Source organism: Trachypithecus francoisi, unplaced genomic scaffold (assembly GCF_009764315.1).
Source record: "Trachypithecus francoisi isolate TF-2019V2 unplaced genomic scaffold, Tfra_2.0 Lachesis_group1, whole genome shotgun sequence".
In the NCBI taxonomy this organism is placed as follows: Eukaryota; Metazoa; Chordata; class Mammalia; order Primates; family Cercopithecidae; genus Trachypithecus; species Trachypithecus francoisi.
Window position 1 is genome coordinate 101,615,140 of NW_022681454.1, and position 22,751 is coordinate 101,637,890.

Here is a 22,751-nt window from a genome sequence, read left to right on the forward strand (position 1 = left end):
ATCACAGACCTTAAGTAAATACTGTTGACCCTTGAATAATGTGGAAGAGCACCAACCCCCTTCACTGTCAAAAATCCACATGTAATTTTTGACTCCCCATAAACTTAACTACTAATAGCCTGCTCTTGACTGGAAGCCCTGCTGATAACACACACAGTTGACTAACACATATTTTCTATGATATATATTATGTACTATATTCTTACAATAAACTGAGCTAGAGAAAAGAAACAGTTATTAAGAAAATCATAAGATAACGAAAATATATTTACTGTTTATTAAGTGGAAGTAGATCATCATAAAGGTCTTCATCCTTTGTTGTTTTCATCTTGAGTATGCTGAGGAAGAGGAGGAAAAGGATGGGTTGGTCTTGCTGTTCCAGGGGTGGCAGAAGTGGAAGAAAATTCACATATAAGCAGCCCATGCAGTTCAAACCTGTATTGTTTAAGGTCAACGGTATTTGTTACGTTGCATTTTGTAAGTGACCTTGTCATTTTTTTTTTTAGTGAAAAAGAATAGTGTTCCATTCAAATGCCTGTATGTTTATGAGAAACATTTCAGAACTATGAAAGTTGAATTCAAGGTTTCATGCAGATTGTATACTTTCTGTAATACAGAAAGTATTATAATGTACATGTAATGGAATACAGAAAGTATATGTAATTTTGTCATATAATGAGAATACTAGTGGTCTTAAGACTTGAAACGATTAACTGATAAACTCTTTATGCAACTTAAAAAGAAAATCTTTCGGTGAGGAAAGAGTATTCATCAGAAGTATTCTAGTAGATGACATACTTTTGGTAATGAAATTGATATGGGCAGTTTAACAGCATTTTTCAAGTTGGCTATGCTGCTACTCTCTTATTATACAATGATACTATTTTTCAGAGCAGAAAGCAAATTAGTTTTATTTTTATAAACCAAATTTTAAATATCCCTTTAGAGAATAGAACATATGAAAAAGTATCTGCTTCTCAGACCTCTCAACAATATAAATTTTCTTCTTAAGAGGAAATTTATTCCTGCATGCCACCACAAAGGATAAAAAATTTACCTATCCTTAGTTTCTAAGAGGAAAATGTGCATAAAATTTCCATCCACTGTGTGCCAGTTACCAAAATAAGTTCCTAGACTAATCTTTTAAGAAAAACTCAATCTTGGTTAGGCGTGGTGGCTCACGCCTGTAATTGCAGCACTTTGCTAGACTGAGGTGGGCGGATCACGAGCTCAGGAGTTTGAGACCAGCTTAACCAATATTGTGAAATGCTGTCTCTACTGAAAATACAAAAAAAAAAAAAAAAAATTAGCCAGGCATGGTGGTGCGCACCTGTATTCCCAGCTACTTGGGAGGCTGAGGCAGGAAAATGGCTTGAACCCAGGAGGCGGAGGTTGCAGTGAGCCGAGATTGCACCACTGCACTCCAGCGTGGGCAAAAGAGGGAGACTCTGTCTCAAACAAACAAAAAAGACTCAATCTTACTAAAAATCTGCAGATAAGAATGAGTCATTTTAGTCAGTAAAGGAAATAAAGAAATTCTAGTTTGGAAAATGACATAATTTGCTACAAGAATGCAAAGGTGATGACATGAGGAGAAAAGGGATTTGCTGATTTGTTTTCTCTACTACTTAGCAAATGCAGACCAAGAACTCATTTATTCAAATATTTATTACATGGTAAATTAAAACATTTATAAAATTAGGCTCATATTCTTAGGATTCCTGTTTAAAAAGTGACATATAAACAAGATTATAATCTAATGGAGATTAATATTGGTTGAGAAAAATCTTGAGACTTCTTGAAGACTTCAGTTTAATAAAATATTGACTTAGGTAGATATATGTGAGGAAATATATGCCTGCAAAAATAGTGTATATATTTCTTAAAAGAGTAGGTAGCAATGACTTCAAAGAACCATAGCAGTCCCTATCAACATATACATTAACAAAACAATTATAAACATGAACTTAGTATGCTAATTATATTTCTACCCAAAGCCTCAATTTGTTCTATAGCTATACTGTTCGTATATAAATAAAATTTTAGGGGTATCAGAGAGAGTTAGAATTATGAATTTGATAAGCCTACCCCTTATTTGATAGATCTTAAAAGATATTTTATCATTGTGTTCTTCTAAAGAAATGTATTTGTACATTGCAAAACAACCCTTTTTGAGAACTAGGCTATGCTTACAGATTTTCTTGCCACTATTATTTCCTAAAATTTATTTAGAATAGGAGATCGATATTTTTCTGGGATGACATATGGTTAAAAAGTAAAAAACAAAACAAAACAAAAAACGTAAAAAAAAAAATACGGAGACTTTGGGTTTCAACCTGGCATGTAAGGAGCTTAGAAGCCACCACTCCATCCTAACAAGTAAAAGGCTGAATAAATTGGAAAATTAATGACTCTTCTTAGATCTGTCAGAAAAATGACATTATAGGGCAAACAACTGCATCAGATATTAGAGAAGCAGACAGGTAGATATAAAGAATCACAACTTACTGGGGCAAAAACCTACAAGGAAAATTTTTGTGGGAATGAGTGCCAGGTAGGAAAACTTGAACCGTAATTAAAAAATTGCTCAGTGTGGGCAGTTGTTCAGTGTGGGCAAGTCGGAGGGTTAAAAACTCCAGGAGGACTCAGTTATGGAAGAACCTGTACTTTTGTGAGTTGAACCTCTAGGAGTGTTCACAGTGAATACTGGAGAAAATTCCCTAAGGGGAGAAGAAAATGAACCATCTTGAAATATGTCAGAGCATTTTGTTGGACTCAAGCCTGCCCTCAAGTGAAACTATTTTATCAGAGCCTAAACTTTTGGGATTTTATATGAGCCTAACCTCCCAAAGGGAAGGGAAATACCTAAGTTCAGCCCCCTTTTAGCTTTCCACATGGAGAAGGAAAATATGTAAGTCTAGACAACTCAAACCATCCTGTCCATGTTAGGGAGCCTAGGGGAACTGAGAACACTGGTGAAGTTCATAGTCCATGGGTAGTTTCACCAAACAGTGAGACCAAATCATAAGGCTAAAGAATCCTTCCCTTTCCCACACATTTTACTATTGTATTACTAAAAGCCTATTTACAGCAGTTTCTTTTACTGAGTATATCATGTCTGTCATTCAACCAAAAAATTATAAGGCATGCTAAGAGGCAGGAAATGCAGTTTGAAGACACTGAATAAGCATCAGAAGCATAATCAAATATGGCAGTGACATTGGAATTATCAGACCAGAAACTTTTTAAAAAACTATGGTTAGTATGCTGAGGGATTTAAAAAAATGACATACAAGAACAGATGAATAATGTAAATACAGAGATGGAAATTTTAGGAAAGAACCAAAGAGAAATGCCAAGTATCAAGCATAGTGTACAGAAATGATTTAAAATGCCTTTGATAGGCTCATAAGTAGATTGAACATAGCCGAGGAAAAAATCTTTGAAGTTAAGGATATGATAATAGGAACTTCAAAACTAAAATGCAAAGAGAAAAAAGACTGGGGGGAAAAAAAAAACAAACCAGAATATTCAAGAATTGCACGGATTTGTCAAAGATCAGATGGCTGTAGATGTGTGGTATTATTTCTGAGGACTCTGTTCTGTTCCACTGGTCTATTTCTCTGTTGTGGTACCAGTACCATGCTGTTTTGGTTACTGTAGCCTTGTAGTATAGTTTGAAGTCAGGTAGCGTGACGCCTCCAGCTTTGTCCTTTTGACCTAGGATTGTCTTGGCAATGCGGGCTCTTTTTTGGTTCCATGTGAACTTTAAAGCAGTTTTTTCCAATTCTGTGAAGAAACTCATTGGTAGCTTGATGGGGATGGCATTGAATCTATAAATAACCTTGGGCAGTATGGCCATTTACACGATATTGATTCTTCCTATCCATGAGCATGGTATGTTCTTCCATTTGTTTGTGTCCTCTTTGATTTCACTGAGCAGTGGTTTGTAGTTCTCCTTGAAGAGGTCCTTTACATCCCTTGTAAGCTGGATTCCTAGGTATTTTATTCTCTTTGAAGCAATTGTGAATGGAAGTTCATTCTTGATTTGGCTCTCTGCTTGTCTGTTACTGGTGTATAAGAATGCTTGTGATTTTTGCACATTAATTTTGTATCCTGAGACTTTGCTGAAGTTGCTTATCAGCTTAAGGAGATTTTGGGCTGAGACGATGGGGTTTTCTAAATATACAATCATGTCATCTGCAAACAGGGACAATTTGACTTCTTCTTTTCCTAACTGGATACCCTTGATTTCTTTCTCTTGCCTGATTGCCCTAGCCAGAACTTCCAACACTATGTTGAATAGGAGTGGTGAGAGAGGGCATCCCTGTCTTGTGCCAGTTTTCAAAGGGAATTTTTCCAGTTTTTGCCCATTCAGTATGATATTAGCTGTGGGTTTGTCGTAAATAGCTCTTATTATTTTGAGGTACGTTCCATCAATACCGAATTTATTGAGCGTTTTTAGCATGAAGGGCTGTTGAATTTTGTCAAAAGCCTTTTCTGCATCTATTGAGATAATCATGTGGTTCTTGTCTTTGGTTCTGTTTATATGCTGGATTATGTTTATTGATTTGCGAATGTTGAACCAGCCTTGCATCCCAGGGATGAAGGCCACTTGATCATGGTGGATAAGCTTTTTGATGTGCTGCTGAATCCGGTTTGCCAGTATTTTATTGAGAATTTTTGCATCGATGTTCATCAGGGATATTGGTCTAAAATTCTCTTTTTTTGTTGTGTCTCTGCCAGGCTTTGGTATCAGGATGATGTTGGCCTCATAAAATGAGTTAGGGAGGATTCCCTCTTTTTCTACTGATTGGAATAGTTTCAGAAGGAATGGTACCAGCTCCTCCTTGTACCTCTGGTAGAATTCAGCTGTGAATCCATCTGGTCCTGGACTTTTTGACAAACCTGACAAAAACAAGAAATGGGGAAAGGATTCCCTATTTAATAAATGGTGCTGGGAAAATTGGCTAGCCACAAGTAGAAAGCTGAAACTGGATCCTTTCCTTACCCCTTATACGAAAATAATTCAAGATGGATTAGAGACTTAAATGTTAGACCTAATACCATAAAAACCCTAGAAGAAAATCTAGGTAGTACCATTCAGGACATAGGCATGGGCAAGGACTTCATGTCTAAAACACCAAAAGCAACGGCAGCAAAAGCCAAAATTGACAAATGGGATCTCATTAAACTAAAGAGCTTTTGCACAGCAAAAGAAACTACCATCAGAGTGAACAGGCAACCTACAGAATGGGAAAAAATTTTTGCAACCTACTCATCTGACAAAGGGCTAATATCCAGAATCTACAAAGAACTCAAACAAATATACAAGAAAAAAACAAACAACCCCATCAAAAAGTGGGGAAAGGATATGAACAGACATTTCTCAAAAGAAGACATCCATACAGCCAACAGACACATGAAAAAATGCTCGTCATCACTCGCCATCAGAGAAATGCAAATCAAAACCACAATGAGATACCATCTCACACCAGTTAGAATGGCAATCATTAAGAAGTCAGGAAACAATAGATGTTGGAGAGGATGTGGAGAAATAGGAACACTTTTACACTGTTGGTGGGATTGTAAACTAGTTCAACCATTATGGAAAACAGTATGGCGATTCCTCAAGGATCTAGAACTAGATGTACCATATGACCCAGCCATCCCACTACTGGGTATATACCCAAAGGATTATAAATTACTCTACTACAAAGACACATGCACACGTATGTTTATTGCGGCACTATTCACAATAGCAAAGACTTGGAATCAACCCAAATGTCCATCTGTGACAGACTGGATTAAGAAAATGTGGCACATATACACCATGGAATACTATGCAGCCATCAAAAAGGATGAGTTTGCGTCCTTTGTAGGGACATGGATGCAGCTGGAAACCATCATTCTTAGCAAACTATCACAAGAAGAGAAAACCAAACACCGCATGTTCTCACTCATAGGTGGGAACTGAACAATGAGATCACTTGGACTCGGGAAGGGGAACATCACACACTGGGGCCTATCATGGGGAGGGGGGAGGAGGGAGGGATTGCTTTGGGGAGTTATACATGATATAACGTTATGCACATGTACCCTAGAACTTAAAGTATAATAAAAAATAAAAAATAAAAAATAAAAAATAAAAAAAAAAAAAAGAATTGCACGGAAACTACAAAAGGTGTAATGTACATGTAATGGGCATACTAGAAAAAGAAAGGATTAGATGCAATATTTGAAGCAGTAGTGTGTGAAAATCTCCCCCAGTTAATGTCAGACACCAAACTACTTTTCCAGAAAGCTCAGAGAATACCAGGCAGGATAAATGCCCCAAAACTACACGTGGGCATATTATATTCAAACTTCAGAAAATCAAAGATTTAAAAAAAAAAAAAATTGAAAGAATCCAGAAGGAAAAAACACCTACAGAGGAGCAAAAATAAGAATTTTATCTTTACATATCCTCATAAACCATGCAAATAAGAGAGTAGAGTGAGATATTTAAGATGTTGAAAGAAAAATCCAGCTGTTTACAATTCTGAACCTTGCAAAATTATCCGTCAGAAGTTAAGAAATAAAAACTGTCTTAAAGAAACAAAATTTCAGGAATTTGTTGAAATTCAACAAATTGAATTTGGACACCCTTGCAAAAAATGTTTAAAGTTCTTTAGAGAGAGATAAAATGATTTTGGTTAGAAACTCAGATCCATATAAGGAAAATAAAATTAGGGATATAGTAGTATTTCCCAACTTCATAAAGAAAATACACAATAACCTATAGCTTACATCATACTTAATTTTTAGAAACTCAAAGCTTTCCTGCTAAGATCAAGAACAAGATAAATGTGTCTCCTCTTACCACTTTGTTTCCTACTGGAAGTGCTACCTAATGCAATAAGACAAGGGAAAGAAAATGAAAAGCATACAGATTCAGGAGGAAGAAATCAAACTGTCTTTGTTCACAGATGTCAGTTGTTTATATAGAACATCCGAAGGATCAGAAAAAAAAAAAAACTGGAATTAGTAAGTGATTATTGTAAGGTTACAGAATACAAATTTAATATAAAGAAAGCCAACCACTTTCCTATATACCAGCAATAAACAAGTATAATTTGAATTAAAAACACATTACCGTTTACATTAGCACCCCAAGTAATGAAATACTTTTGTATAAATCTAACAAAATATATACATGATCTATATGAATAAAACTACAAAAGTCTAATGAAAGATACCGGTGAACTAAAGAATGAAGAGATGTTACATGTTCATGGATAGGAAGGCTCAACATTATCAAGATGTCAGTTCTTCCCAACTTGATCTATAGATTCAGTGCAATGCCATTAAAAAACATAGCACAATGTTTTATGGATATCAACAAAAGGATTCTAAAGTTTATATGGAGAGGCAAAAGAGCAGAATAGCCAACTCAGTGTTTAAGGAGAACAACAAAGTCAGAGGACTGACACTACTTGACTTGAAAGCTTACTATAAAGCTCAGATAATCAATGTAGTGGGTACTGGTGAAAGAATATTCAAATAGACCAATGGAATAGAATAAAGAGCCCAAAGAAACCCATATAAATATAACCAAATGATCTTTGACAAAGGAAGAAAGGCAATACAATGGAGCAAAGATGGGCTTTTCAACAAATAATGCTAGAAAAACTAGTCATTCACATACAACAACAAAAATTTTTTAAATCCAAAATGAGTGTAAACACAGATCTTATACCCTTTGCAAAAATTAACTTGAATCATAGACCTAATGTAAAATGCAGAACTGTAAAACTCCCAGAAGATAACATAGGAAAAAACCTAGATGACTTTGGTATGGCAGTGACATTTTTTAGATACAGCTCCAAAGGCACAATACATGAAGGAAATGGTTGATAAGCTGGACTTAACTAAAATTTAAAACTTCTACTCTTTGAAAGACAATATTAAGATAATGAGAAGACAAGCCACTTCTGCTCTATGAAAGACAGTATTAAGAGAATGAGAAGACAAGCCACAGATGGAAAAATTATTTGCAAAAGATACTTCTCATAAAGGACTGTTGTCCACAGTGTGCAGACAACTCTTACAACTCAACAGTTTGAAAATGAACAACCCAACTTTAAAAATGAGCAAAACACCTGAACAGATATCTCACCAAAGAAGGTACACAAGTAAGCATGTGAAAAGATGTTAAACATCAAACGTCATTAGGGTATTGAAAATTAAAACAACAATGAGATACCGCTATATACCTGTTAGAATGGCTGAAGTCAGAACACTGATGAAACCAAGTGCTGGTGAGAATGTGGAGCAACAGGAACATTCATTCATTGATGGTAAGAATTCAAAATGGTGTAGTCACTTTGGAAGACAATTTGGCAGTTTCTTACAAAACAAACATACTGTTACCATATGATTCAGCAATAACACTCCTTGGTATGGACTTGAAAACTTATGTCCTGTCCAGGCAAGGTAGCTCATGCCTGTAATCGCAGCACTTTGGGAGGCCGAGGCAGGTGGATCATTTGAGTTCAGGAGTTCAAGACCAGCCTGGCCATCATGGTGAAACCCCATCTCTACTAAAAATACAAAAAATTAGCTGGGCATGGCAGTTTGTGCCTGTAATCTCAGCTACTAGGGAAACTGAGGCAGGAGAATCACTTGAACCCAGGAGGGGGAGGCTGCAGTGAGCTGAGATCGTGCCACTACACTCCAGCCTGAGTGACAGAGGAAAACGCCATCTCAAAAAAAAAAAAACAAGCAAAAATAAACAAAACTTATATCCACATAAAAACCTGCATACGTTGTTAACAGCATTACATAATTGCCAAAACTCGGATGCAATCAAGGTATCTTTTAATATGTGAGTAGATAAATAAACTATGGTACTTCCAGATGAAAGAGTATTATTCAGCACTAAGAAATGAGCTATCAAGTCATAAAAAGACATGGATGAAACTTAAATGCATATTATAAAGTGAGAAAGAAGCTAATCCGAAAAGGCTAAATACTGTATGATTCCAACTACATGACATTCTGGAAAAGTTAAAATTATGGAGACAGTAAAAAGAGCAGTGTTTTCCAGGATTTAGGAGGAGGGAGGAATGTATAGGCAAATTTTTAGAGCAGTGAAATGAATCTATATAATAATACAGTGGTAGATTCATGTCATTATACATTTGTCCAGACACCTAGAATGTAACCACCAATAGTGAACCCTAATGTAAACTATGGGCTTTGGGTATCGAAATGCGTCAATGTAGCTTTATCAGTTGTAACAAATATACCACTCTGGTATGGGAGGTTGATAGTGGGGAAGATTGTGGGTCTGTGGGGACAGGGGTATATGGGAACTTTCTGCTGTTTTACTGTGAATCAATTTGACTATAAAGTTTATTAATGTTAAAAAATGTAGGCAATCTGAAAAAATGTTAATAAAAAAACTAGTTGAATGTATCAGTTCATTTTCACACTACTATAAAGTACTGCCTGAGATTGAGTAATTTATAAAGGAAAGAGGTTTAATTGACTCACAGTTTAGCATGGCTGGGGAGGTCTCAGGAAACTTACAGTCGTGGCAGAAGTCGACTTCACAAGGTGGCAGGAAGGAGAAATGAATGCAGAAGCAACTACCAAACACTTATAAAACCATCAGATTTTATAAGAACTCACTATGATGAGAACAGCATGGGGGAAACGGCCCCCAGGATCCAATTACTTCCACCTGGTCTCTCCCTTGACACATGGGGATTATGGAGATTATGGGGATTGTAATTCAAGATGAGATTTGAGTGGGGACACAAAGCCTAACCATATCAGTGATAAAAGTATGTCTTTTCTTTTATCAGGTGCTATAGTGTTTCATTTCAAGTTGTCTTTTTGACCTCCATTTGCAATTTGGGGTTAGGAAAAATAACTTCGTCTCCTTCTTAATTGACCCACAACCTTGTTTGCAATGAAGAATCAACACAAATCTTTCGTTAAAAGAAGTAGGGGAGGTGATCGGGATATCCCTTAGAATCCATGGGCATAATTCAGTTGCCTTCATTCAATGCCAGTGATACTGTAAAGGCTACAAGGCAAATTCATATACCTACAGACAGACTCCATCCTTTTTCTCAAAGTATTCAAGATAAAAAATCTTGTTTAATTTTATGTGAGGATTTTTTTCACCATCCTCAAAAAATGAAAAATATCCTCTTCATTTGGGAAATGAACACTTATAATAGAAAGTAATTTGTAGTCAGCTGTTACACTTAGATGATTTGTGTCACCTCTGACCTGCTTTTTGATAATGCATGACTTCATTCATGGCTCTAGGTGACCTGTGTACCCTGACCTGGCATAAACCTAGAGTATTAAGTCATTTCAGTGGCACATGTTTGAGGGAAGATTGACATCCCACTGGAAGACTATCTACAGTGAGATCCTCTAAAGCAGCTGCATTCCTAGTGAGGCATGATTAAGTTTATCCCACTATTAGGTTCTTCAGTATTACTTGTCTTGCCCAAGAGGAAAGTTTTTCTAGCATGCAGAGTATCTGGTTTTTAATGGCTACTGGGCTGAAATAAAATGTGTCTGCTAAGTGTTGTTCATTTGTCTGTCTCCCTGCTTTCACTGGTTTTTTCTTGGAGATTGCAGTAGTTAGCCTTTCTGGTCAGCTGGCTGTTGACCTATCATAGAAATGACACTTTCACATCTCCAAGTGTAAGGAATTAGATGCTCCAGGCTTCACTTAGTTTCTCATCCAAAATCAATGACAAGACTTTCAGCATTGATTTCTCATGGCCTATGAACCTGAGTCAACTTGGCATGAAGGACTTTTCAGACAAGCTTCTTTAAACACAGAGTCAGTGGCTTCTTTTTGCCAAACTCTACTTTGCTCAGTGATAACATTAAAATACTGATTTGATTCGTTCCTGGTCTAAAAATACTTCCTCATATTCCAAAATCTTAATCATTAATACATGGAGGAAAATACAAATTCTTACATGCCTGTGCTTCTCTGCTGTTGTAGATATATAAAATATATACAAATGTGTTTTATAATTATTGAGTTCTTTTAAGTTTTATCTTTTTTTGTTTTACTAGGAAGCAAAATTATGTTTATTTCAGAACTTATTTACTGCATTTAGAATCTTATGACACTTAAAAACCTTTCTAAAATGTAAATATTCTCCATGATCTCCATGGTCACAAACAGTATTTCACATTCTAATTGATATTGCCCTTTTATCATTTTTTTTTTTTCTTGGAAGCAGTCTCACTCTGTTGCCCAGGCTGGGTTGCAGAGGCACGATCTTGGCTCACTGCAACCTCCACCTCCCAGGTTCAAGCGATTCTCCTGCCTCAGCCTCCTGAATAGCTGGAATTACAGGCACGTGCCACCACACCTGGCTCATTTTGTATTTTTAGTAGAGACAGGGTTTCACAATGTTGGCCAGACTGGTCTCGAACTCCTGACCTCAGGTGATCCACCCACTGCAGCCTCCCAAAGTGTTGGGATTACAGGTGTGAGCCACTGCGCCTGGCCCTTTTATCATTCTTTTAACTCAGATCCTCAAATTTATCCCTCCATGTGAAGCTGCCTTCCCTAATTATGTACTGTCCTAGTTTAATGTTTATTCCTTGTTTGCCTCTATAAAACCAAGTTTAAAAATAGTCTCTGATTCTATAAATCATCACTCTTATGCTCATTTATATTTCTATCTAGAATATTTTAAAGCCTTTAACAAAGTTTCTACTATGCAGTCTCCCTTTCTAAGCTACGATCTATATGCTTCTTGGCCATGTCTTTTGTTACTGTTTGTGTTTGTCTTTGTGTGTGTCTGTATGATAGTGGTTTGTAAATTCTCCATTTAGTCACAATATGCTTTTGGAGGATTTTCCTTCTGGGAATTTCTTGATGATTTTTATTTTGTCATGTGATGAAGAATGTATGTCAAAGCACCATTGCAGAAATAGTGCTTTTCTATTTACTTGCACTCTTCCATCTTAGAAGAGCTGATGATAGACAACCAATTCTTCTTTTATCTTGGTTTCTACAACACAGAGGTTGCTAAGCGACTTTAATCCCTTTAACACAGGACAATCAACAACAACAAATTCCTGCTTTCTTTAGATTCAGATATTTCACTTAGAAAATCTAGCAAATAAAAAATGGTTTAAAACTTTTTTAAATGTGTAATTCTGTACAATCTCACATCTGCAACATTGCCCTAAATATTTTTTACTTATGCTGCTGTTTCTTGAGCATTATGATATGCTTATTCATAAGCAGTCAACTTGTAAGTAGCAATAGTTTACCTACCCCCTTCTAGGAAATTGAAGATGTGAAAATCCAGTTTAATATGATAATGACAGTTACTTTGATGAAAAATATGTCACAATTTGTTGTAAAAATACTCATTTCCTGATTCATTTATATCACCCTCCAACCTTAAGTATGATTGAATTTATAGCTTTTTATACTACTTTATTTAGGGAGAAGTGTATTTAAATTATGTTATCTTGGTTATTACTTGAAAGTTCAACCTCATACCTTCATTTTTATATAATTTTAATATTATGAAAATATTTTATGTAATTTTATGTGTAATTCAAAAACATTTTAAAATATTGCATCTTTAAATTTTAATTTCTTTTATCAAATTTTCCCCATCATTTGTTCTCTAGCTACAGCCAAAGTTAATAGTTACATTTTTTTCCAGTGACAAGTGGTAGATTTGCAAAGACTTGTAACAGTTGCTTAATACTTTTTTTATCCCTTATTTAAAAATCATGCAAACAACTGGAGCTGATAGGCAGCACGTGCACATGAGTGTGGCTGTGCTGATGGTTACTGAAAGATTTCCAAGGTAGCTAGTAATTCTGCTACCCTAAGCCACTATAGCTCCTTCCCCATTACTCCCTGGGTCTACCCACAATCTTGCAGCTAGAATAATAAATGGCATGTAGGTTCCTCTAGGATCCTCCTCCAGCACTATGTCCCATGCCTTGACATATGAGCTGTTAAATATTTTGATTATCACTCCTGTGTGGCAAGAGAGACATCTATTTGTCATAACTTGATGTTTACTAAACTGCTTTTAAGAATACCTTATGATAAAAATAGACACTTGCAATTTTGCAGAATGCATAGTTTGTTTTTAACAAACCAGGTAAATATAACTGCAGAGTTTTCCTGTATGTTTTGAAATATTTTAAAAAGTATTTTTTATTTGCCTTTCTATTAGAAGTAAAATTAGATAAAAATTTTCTTGTTTCAATTTTTAAATGAAAATTAGAGAATATTGTTAATGAAGGAATATTTTTTTAAAATAGTGGCTGATCAAATGTCAGCAATTTTATACTATAGTGTAAAATTTTATTTTGTAATTTTGCCATCCCATTAAGCATTAGAATTTTTATAGTTGATCCTTTGATGTTTATATTGATGATATTAATATAATGTCTTTAAACCTTAGCTCATGTAGGTCATGTGACTTAAAGTGTCCTTAGATGATGATGATATTTGGGCTATAAATAATTTATAACATAAGTGATTTAAAAATTCATTCTTTCCATCCATTTTTAAGAAACTATAAGGTAGGGTTCATGTGTACCTAATACTTATCACCCAAAAACAGGAAAAATGAAATCCTTTTAAAAATGTCTGGGTTAATGTTATAGATTGGAAGCAGTTTTTAAAAAGCACTTAAAGTCTACCAGTTTATTGATCCTCAATCTATGTCTGTTTTAAATGGATGCAATTAGCAGTTCAGTCTAAGAGAACCATGGTAGTAGACTCATTACTCCCAAGAAACCATTACATCATTTTGTAATATGAAATTATTAAATATAAGGAATAGAATATATATTGTAAAAATTCCTTTGGAATCAATAATAAGCATTGTGGCTATCAATTATAGTTATATATTACAATGTAAAGGGTATCTTTTTATAAACTTAATATCACACAAGTAGACTTAAATTAGAATAATTCCATTAATATAATTTGGCTTGTGTTTTTATACCTATTCATTTGTTCAATAACTCTTTTTCCTATATATATTTTTTTATCTCAAATTTGATAGTATCTAAATCATGGAATCATGAAACCTTAAAGCTGGTTTGGAACAGAAATAATACAATTTAACATCTTACAGGCCCTCTAGTCCTCAGTTTCCTTAATTGATCAGCTCAAGATCATGAAGTTGTGGAGGATTAGAGTCAGAATTAGAACCTGAGATTAGTTTATACTTTGTTAACTCTTCTACAGCCTACCCCCTTCATTTGCCTATGGGTTTATGGAAGTTACAGGAGAGACATTCTGAGATTCAGCTAAAAACCTAGCTCCCAATATAATTAATTGTCCTGCAATCAGCCACACAAATACAATTACAAATACCTGAAGTTCCTTGTGTGAAGAAAAAGAAAATGACTAATAAAGCATTCAAATCAATGCAAGTTACCTTTCTTTGCCCCTTTCTTCCCCTTTCACTCCTTTCTTCTCCTATAGTACTTGAAATTTCTAGTGGGGATCTCTAAAATGCCTGAATGTTAGAAATGGTAAGTGTATTATAGAGCATTATATTTTCTATTTTAGTGGATGAAAAATAAACCATACCCTTAAGAAGCTTTTCAAAGTTAAGATTTTGAGCACACCCTTCATTGGCCCAGTCTCTGACCAGTGAGGTCAAGTATTAGCAAACGTCAGAATGTCATGTAAAAGTTTGTGTTTCAGATGAGGAATTTCTTTTGCTTTTTGTGCGTGATGTTTATATGGTATTTTCTTCTGATGTGTTTTCCATCTTGGTTTTTAAAAATAACTATTATTTTAAAAAATATTCCCTCATAACTTCTTTTATTTTTGGAAACTATATAAATTGATCTGATAATCTATACACAATGCCTTGTGACTTTATACCTGTACCTCTCATGTTCCAGTGTTTGGTTCTTAAATAATAACTTTGTGTAATGGAAATACTATGTTAAATAGTTTATAACTGGTGGTTGATATTTCAGCCTTGTTTGGCAATTGTAGTTATATAAAGACTGTTGATTGGAAACATTCTCATATGGTGTATACTTGTTTTTATCTTCATGGAATTTGTTCTGCAAACACTTTCTGAGATCTTCACTGGGAGTCACCACTTTGTCTATGTTAGGAGGAGCAGGAAGTGAATACATTTAAGGTCTTTAATTTTCTTCCTAAAACTTTGACTACCGTAGTGGTTTTTTAAAGCATTAACAGGAGAATAGCCATCACTGCCAAGTAGCTGACATTCTGAAATAGCACTTCCCTTTAGGCACTGTACAGTTGGGATCATTTACTTGCAGAGAGAGGTGTGTGTGCGTGTGTGTGTGTGTGTATGTATGTGTGTACACATGTGTATAAGAATAGGAGAACCACTTTGTGGGCATATCCTGCTGAAGTGAGTAATGTGCTGTTTAGTGAACTCCAGTCTGACCCCATTTAAACCTGGAGGAGAATCACATCAAGCAGAGAAGCAGCCAAGGCAGCATTTCAACAGGAAGGAAACATCTATTACTGGGGCTTTGAAGAAACATGCCATGAAGGTGTACTAATATCACAAAGGGAAGGGAAAGACTGAATCCAGCATGATAAACAAAGTCCCTTGTTTTTAACGGAAGTGTTTGATGATGTTTGATCAGTGGTGGATCTATCTATTGAAAGGAAAATGCATATAAACCCCAAATGGAGGATTCCTATGTAAGGTGCCTAGCTTGTAATGATATATTCAGTTTATAGGTAGAGTAGTTTTTAGAGAAGAGGTTGGTTTCTTTTTTTTTTCATTTTTCATCTTTCAGAAAGAAAACTTGTCTGTTTCTAGGCTTTGAAATATAGAATTACTTACCTTTCACCAAAATGAAATGTTTCATTGAATCTCTTACAAGCTTGTGGAGGGCATGAAGCATGTTGAATAAGAGTGCAGGCTCTGGAGGCCCTGCCACCTGCAAAGGTGTGCTAAGGTAAACAATTGATAGTATTTTGAAAATTGAATGACTTAGAATACATTCAATAAATTTTAGCTATTTTTATTGTCTTTTTTTTCTCTAAATCTATTTTGAAAATATTGCAGATAAAGTATATAATACCTTTCTAAAATACAGTGAGGCTGGGCGCGGTGGCTCATGCCTGTAATCCCAACACTTTGGGAGGCTGAAGTGGGCGGATCATGAGGTTAGGAAATCGAGACCATCCTGGCTAACACGGTGAAATCCGATCTTTACTAAAAATACAAAACTTAGCTGGGCGTGGTGGCGGGCGCCTGTAGTCCCAGCTACTCAGGAGGCTGAGGCAGGAGAATGGCATGAACCAGGGAGGCAGAGCTTGCAATGAGCTGAGATCGTACCACTGCACTCCAGCCTGGGCAACAGAGTGAGACTCTGTCTCAAAAAATAAATAAATAAGTAAAAAATAAATAAAAATAAAACAGTGAATAGTTTATAAAGATAAAATAGAATAGGCTTCAATTTAGGGAACAAAGGAAAATATGTTTAAGAATGATATTATGCTCAAAATGATTACAACTTTGATGGTGAAGTATATTTTATTCAATTAAAAATGTAACTATGGCTGGGCGTGGTTGCTCATGCCTGTAATCCCAGCACTTTGGAAGGCCAGCGCAGGTGGATCACTTGAGCTCAGGAGTTCGAGACCTGCCTGGGCAACATAGTGAGACCTCATCTCTACAAAAACTACACAAAAAATGTGTTGGGTGTGGTGGTACATGCCTGTAGTCCTAGCCACTTGGGAGACTGAGATGGAAGGATAGCTTCAATCTGGGATGTCAAGGCTGCAGTGAGCTGCGATTGTGCCACTGCACTTGAGCCTGGGTGACAGAGCAAGACCCTGTCTCAGGAAAACAAAGAAAAAAACAAAACAGTAGATATGTGTGTGGGAATGAGAACATTTAAATGTGCTCATTGGCTTAGTTTTTTTTTTTTTTTTTGACCCTCTTCATGGCCCTTTTCTTAATCTCTGTCTTCAGCAGTTACCCTTCATATGTTTGTTCTGTTTTATCTTCTAAGTGCTTTTTTTAATAACTTTCAATATATCATGGCAGAAGGAAAACTCAATGTATAAGCTGAGTGTGTTTTGCATTTTCTTTGAGAATTTTTCTTTTCTTTTTTTTTTTTGTTTGTGAAGTGGAGTCTCACTCTGTCACCCAGACTGGAGTGCAGTGGTACGATCTCAGCTCTCAGCTCACTGCAACCTCTGCCTCCTGGGTTCAAGTGATTCTCCCGCCTCAGCCTCCCAAGTAGCTGGGACTACAGGCTTGCACCACCATGCCTGGCTAATTTTATATTTTTAGAAGAGACAGGGTTTCATCATGTTGGCTATGCAGGTCTCGAATTCCTGACCTCAAGTGATCCACCCACCTTGGACTCCCAAAGTGCTGGGATTGCAGGCATGAGCCACCACAGCCCGGCTGCATGATCCAAAATAGCCTCATTAAGCTTCTCTTTCAAAACACGTGTATAAGCTTGTGAGTCATCACTGTATTTATTCCTGAATATTATCATATTGGAGACTTTTCAGAGCTGAACAAAGCCAAAATTATTGGCTACTGAGGAACTATATTCTAGCAAGAGACTATTCTATTTGTTGGGGATCACCTCTTTTTACTAAAGGGGACTGTTTTGGGCAAATAAAACTAGAATTCATAGTTTCTCCTTGAGAGTTTGCCAGTTTGATTCCAAGCCAACCAGATAACTGCTCATAGTGACACTCATGTCCTCTAGGACGCCCAATCTTATGCCAGCTCAGAGAGGGAAATCCTCCTAGAACTGCTCACATCATTCCCAGAACCACAAGCACCACCTTTGTATAGTTAAAAACGTGATACCAACTCAAATTCTGATAAAAATAAGTTCTATAAAGCTGAATAAAGATATATTTTTTACTTTTGAAGTTTTATTTTACTATTTTAAGCAGAATACAGAAGGTAAAAACTCCTCTGCCTTCCTCAGTGTTTGGTTTGTCAGTTGCTGAACTCAGATTTAAGAGTCTAATCATATACAGGCAATAACCCTCTTCTAATCTTAATAATGTTTCTTTGATCATTTCTTTCAAAAGAAAAATGAAATAGCCTATTGACTCCAACCCTGACCTCCTGTACTTCACCTGCCTGATGACTATTTCTTTGGAATACACAAGTTTTTTCAAATGCATCATGTCAAGAATTTATTTTGTCATTTCAGATTCCTTTCTAGAATTATCTGTTTATCTGATTAATACCATCATTCTTCCAGACAACCAAACTCAAAAGCTTTATCACTATAATTGAATTATTCTTTTTTCTCCCTACATTTAAAATGTTACTAAATGTCATTCATTTCTTTATCAGTAATATTTCTGTTTGATCATTTTATTTAATTTATTCTGCCACCCTCTCATTCCAACTATCACTTATACTTGAGTACTGCAATAAGCCAATATCTTTCATATGATTATTTATAACACCTAAATCTTCTACCACTTCACACTCACTGGGATGGATATAATTTTTAAAACATACAATAACAGGTGTTAGTGAGGATGTGGAAAAATTGGAACCCTGACACATTGCTAGTGGAATGTAAAAAGGTGCAGCCACTTTGCAAAACAGTTTGGCAGTTCATCAAAAGATTAAGCATGGAATTACCATAAGACCCAGTAGTTTCACTCTTAGGGATTCCACTCTCAAGAGAATTGAAAACATATGCCCACACAAAAACTTATAAACATTGTATATCCATGTTTGTTGCAGCATTATTCACGATAACCTAAAGGTAGAAGCAACCCAAATGCTTATAGATGGATGAATGGATAAACAGAATGTGGTATAGACATACAATGGACTATTAAACCTTAAAGAGGAAAAAAATTCTGACATATTCGAGAAAATGGATGGATCTTGTATACATTATGCTAAGTGGAATAAGCCAATTACACAAGGAAAAATATTATATGATTCCACTTGCATGAGGTACTTAGAATTGTCAAATTCATAGAGGCATGCAGTAGAATAATGATTGCCAGGGCCTAGGAGGAGGAGCAAATAGGAAGTTATTGTTTAATGAGCATAGAATTTCTGTTTAGGAAGATGAAGAAGTTCTGGAGATGGGTGGCAATGATGGTTTCACAGCAATGTGAATGTACTTAATGCCACAGAATAGTATGCTTAAATATGGTTTGAATGGCAAACTTTATGTTACATATATTTTATCATAATTTAAAAGTTTGAAGTGAATATCCAAAGAAGCATTATTTATGAGGCTAAAAGTGGAAGTAACCCAAAAGTTCATCATTGATAGCTAAAGGAAATATGGTATATCAATACAATAGAATATTAGTCATAAAAAGGAATAAAGTACAGATCCATGCTACAACACAGATGCACCTTAAAAACATTAAGTGAAAGAAACCAGACATAAAAGGCCAAATTTTGTATGATTTCATATACATAAAGTCATTCAAAATAGGAAAACCCATAGAGACTGAAAGTTGATTAGTGGTCACCAAAGCCCAGGGGAGGAATGAATGAAAACTGGCTCCTAATGGGTACTGTTTTTCGGGGGGAGGGTGACAGAGTGATGAAAATATTGTAGAATTTGATAGTAGTGATAGGTGACAGTGGCATAATTTTTTTAATATAGTAAAACCCACTGACTCATATACTTTACAAGGATGTATTTTATGGTATGTGAATTATATCTCAAAACACCCTAACATATGACTTTTATGATGCCATGTTTCTAAAAAAGTAACATGTCCCAGTCTCAGCTTACTATTTCTAGGCATGTGACTTTGAGAAAAAATTAAGAGACCTCCCTTCTTACTCTGTAAAGTGGGAATAATAATAATGATGATGATGATAATGATAATAATGATCTCACCAGAATTTTTCGAGTGGTAAATGAGGTAACATATGTAGTGCATCTAGAATAGTGTCTGGCATTTACCAAGAACCCCTGGAACCTGAGCTTCAACAGCTTCCAATACTATTCCAGATACTATTTCAGGATATTCCAATACTGTTTCCATATATTCAGGAAAATGGACCAACTTTTTAGCCATTTTATCAAAACTCTTTAGATTCTGTTTCAAATCGGTCTTTCGAAATTCTTCTTATGCTTCTTTGTAGACACTCTTCAGTCAGAGAGAGCTTTTTAATCTCCTCCAATTTGCTGCAGCTGTATCTTTGCCTCAAAACAATGCTTTCTCCCCATTCCTCTTTTCTCCGTGCCCTTGGAACTCAGTGACCTTCTCTTATGTTTTTAACCTACTCCCTTATTTCAGTGTATAATCATTTCCACTTATTTGTAGCACCCAATATTTTTACTACATTTTTGCCAATTAAGTCTTACTTGGGTTATGTTTTTAAAGTAGGTATCTTATTGGGTGGTCCTTTTAAAGTATATATCCAGTCTCTCTAGCTAAATTAAAACCCTTGAGCACAGAGACCACATGTTATAATGTTTTACGTTTCCATTGCACTTAGCATATTACCTTGACATGGCATATACTGAATGAATACTTGCTATTTATGAGTTTAGTTAGTGCCACATCTTATGAAGTACAAGGACTTAATGATTCTCAATCCTGACTTCATCTTAAAGTCACCTGGAGAATAAAGTTTCCTCTTAGCTCAACAAGTCAGAATCTCAGCAAAATCCTCAGCTTTGTACCTAGGTGATACTCTTGTAAGCCACACTGTGAACCACTGTATTCAACAGATGAAGTAATATAAGCCACTGGCGCTTAAGCCTCATTGATTATTGCGGTGAAGATGTGAAGACTAAAGATGCTTTGGGCATTGCAAAGTGCTCTACAAATATTAGAATTTTATTATGGTATGTTTAAGAGTGTCATTGCTTTGAGAAAGATCCTCTAAGTTTTTTAACAGCCACTGTGTAATGGAAATATCCAATTATAGGTATCTAAAACCTTTAAAACTCTTTGTAGCAGGTGTATATACCCTGTTCCTTTTTGCTAACTAAAAAATGTTCAAACTCTGTCTTCTCTAGGCTGGCAAACATTCAGCAGCACACCCTCTCAAGATTGTTTACTTGCCTTTGCTCCTACTGAGTTACGACACTTGGATGCAGGAGATGGGCTCAGCAGCAGCCAACAGGACATGATCCAGGAAGAGCAGTAAGGGACTGAGCTGCTGGTAAGACAGTGGAGACAGTTGATGCTTGTTTGTCAAGTATAAATTTATTCCTAATTTAATGGTTAATCTCTCTCCCAAACTTCAACTCCAAGTCACCCTGCACCCTCTCAAATACTTTTCTTTGTTGTCTATGCTTAGGACACATGGATTAGATTGTTAAGATTTGCGAATTTGCTAAAGTGATGTGCTGACTTATGTATAGCTGTATTTTTCTGGAGATAGATTTTTATCAATTGTCAATGTCTATGGAGTTTTTAAAAAGAGGTAAGGATTATTCAAATAGAACTATAAACATGAGAAAATGTGATATCTATAACCAGTTGTTACAGTATTTATCTCCTCCATTTTGATTCACTTGTAACCACTTTGTCTCAATCTTGTTAAGGACCAAATAAATAGTATTTGTGGTTACTTGCTGACCTGACAAGTGAGTACCTCCTGCATCTGGCTAGTCAGTCTTGTGACAGTTGGGTGCCGTAGAACTAGCAGAGAACTAAATTATGGAATGGCAGATCTCAGGAACAACTCTGTGATTTTACATATGGTTTGTTTTTAATAGGTAGAGACAGAGTCTGACTATGTTGCTCAGACAGGTCTCAAATTCCTGGGTTCAAGCCATCATCCTGCCTTAGCCTCTTAAGGAGGTGGGATTACAGGTGCATGCCCCCAGGTCCAGTTCATATGATTTTCTGAAAATAAAAAAGAAAGAGGGAGACACAAAATACTTTCTAAAATCGTGTTCTTATAATTATCTTAATAAAAATCAATTTGCTCTGAATACCATGACCTGCTGAGTGTCCCAACCTAAGGGTTGCCAGACCATTTTCTCATATATGCATGTGTAGAAGTAGGGAACTAATATATTTTTGTCTAAAATGTTTAAGATGAAGATGAGAATGAATTCTACAATATATAATTTTGCCTGTGCTATATAAGCCGGTTAAAATTATAGAGACATTGCAGGAAAGAATCTGGATTAGGTAGAAAAAAGGAAGAATTAGGCTTTTTTTTTTTTTTTTTTTTTGGTCTATAACCCTTTTAGTAGGTAATTCAGCTTCAGTTTCACTACATCTTGTTTGTGCATTCAGCATAACAAATATTCTAATAAGCCTTTGTAGCTCTAATCTCTGCCTTACTGCAGACACCTGAGGATATAAGTATCCACTCTGCCACTTGATATTTCTTAGAGACTGTCCTGGTGCTGAGAAATTCTTTCCAGTGTGTCCTCAGTTAAACTCCCATGATTCCTGGATGTTGCCATTTTCAAGACACAGGGCAAGCACATCTGTCTAGATTACCTCTCTACCCTGGGAATTTTAAGTCACTCTGTGAGGGAAAGAGAACTCAGTATAGTAGTAACTCTCAGAATGAAAATTTTCCCCTTGCATGTTAATATTTTTAGACTAATCATTGTCACTGAAAATAGACTTCCTCTTTCCCCTCTCATGCTGGAAAATGTTAGGTAATTATGAATAAAGCATTCTTTACTTTTCCCCTCCTCCCTTGATGATTGCTTTACCTCACTCTGTGAGAACTGTGACTACTCATTCTGCTCTTGTCTTTTACATGAGAACTGAGAACTCA

General features: G+C 35.7%; 1 protein-coding gene across 2 annotated transcripts in view; it reads left to right on the forward strand.

The window, feature by feature from the left end:
• TET2 (tet methylcytosine dioxygenase 2) overlaps nucleotides 1-22,751 on the forward strand; it is a 146,997-nt gene that overhangs the window by 31,899 nt on the left and 92,347 nt on the right. For both annotated transcript variants that reach the window (XM_033214910.1, XM_033214911.1), the window contains one exon: nucleotides 21,022-21,167. The gene's annotated coding sequence lies outside the window, so the exon portion shown is untranslated. The remainder of the gene's footprint in view (nucleotides 1-21,021; nucleotides 21,168-22,751) is intronic.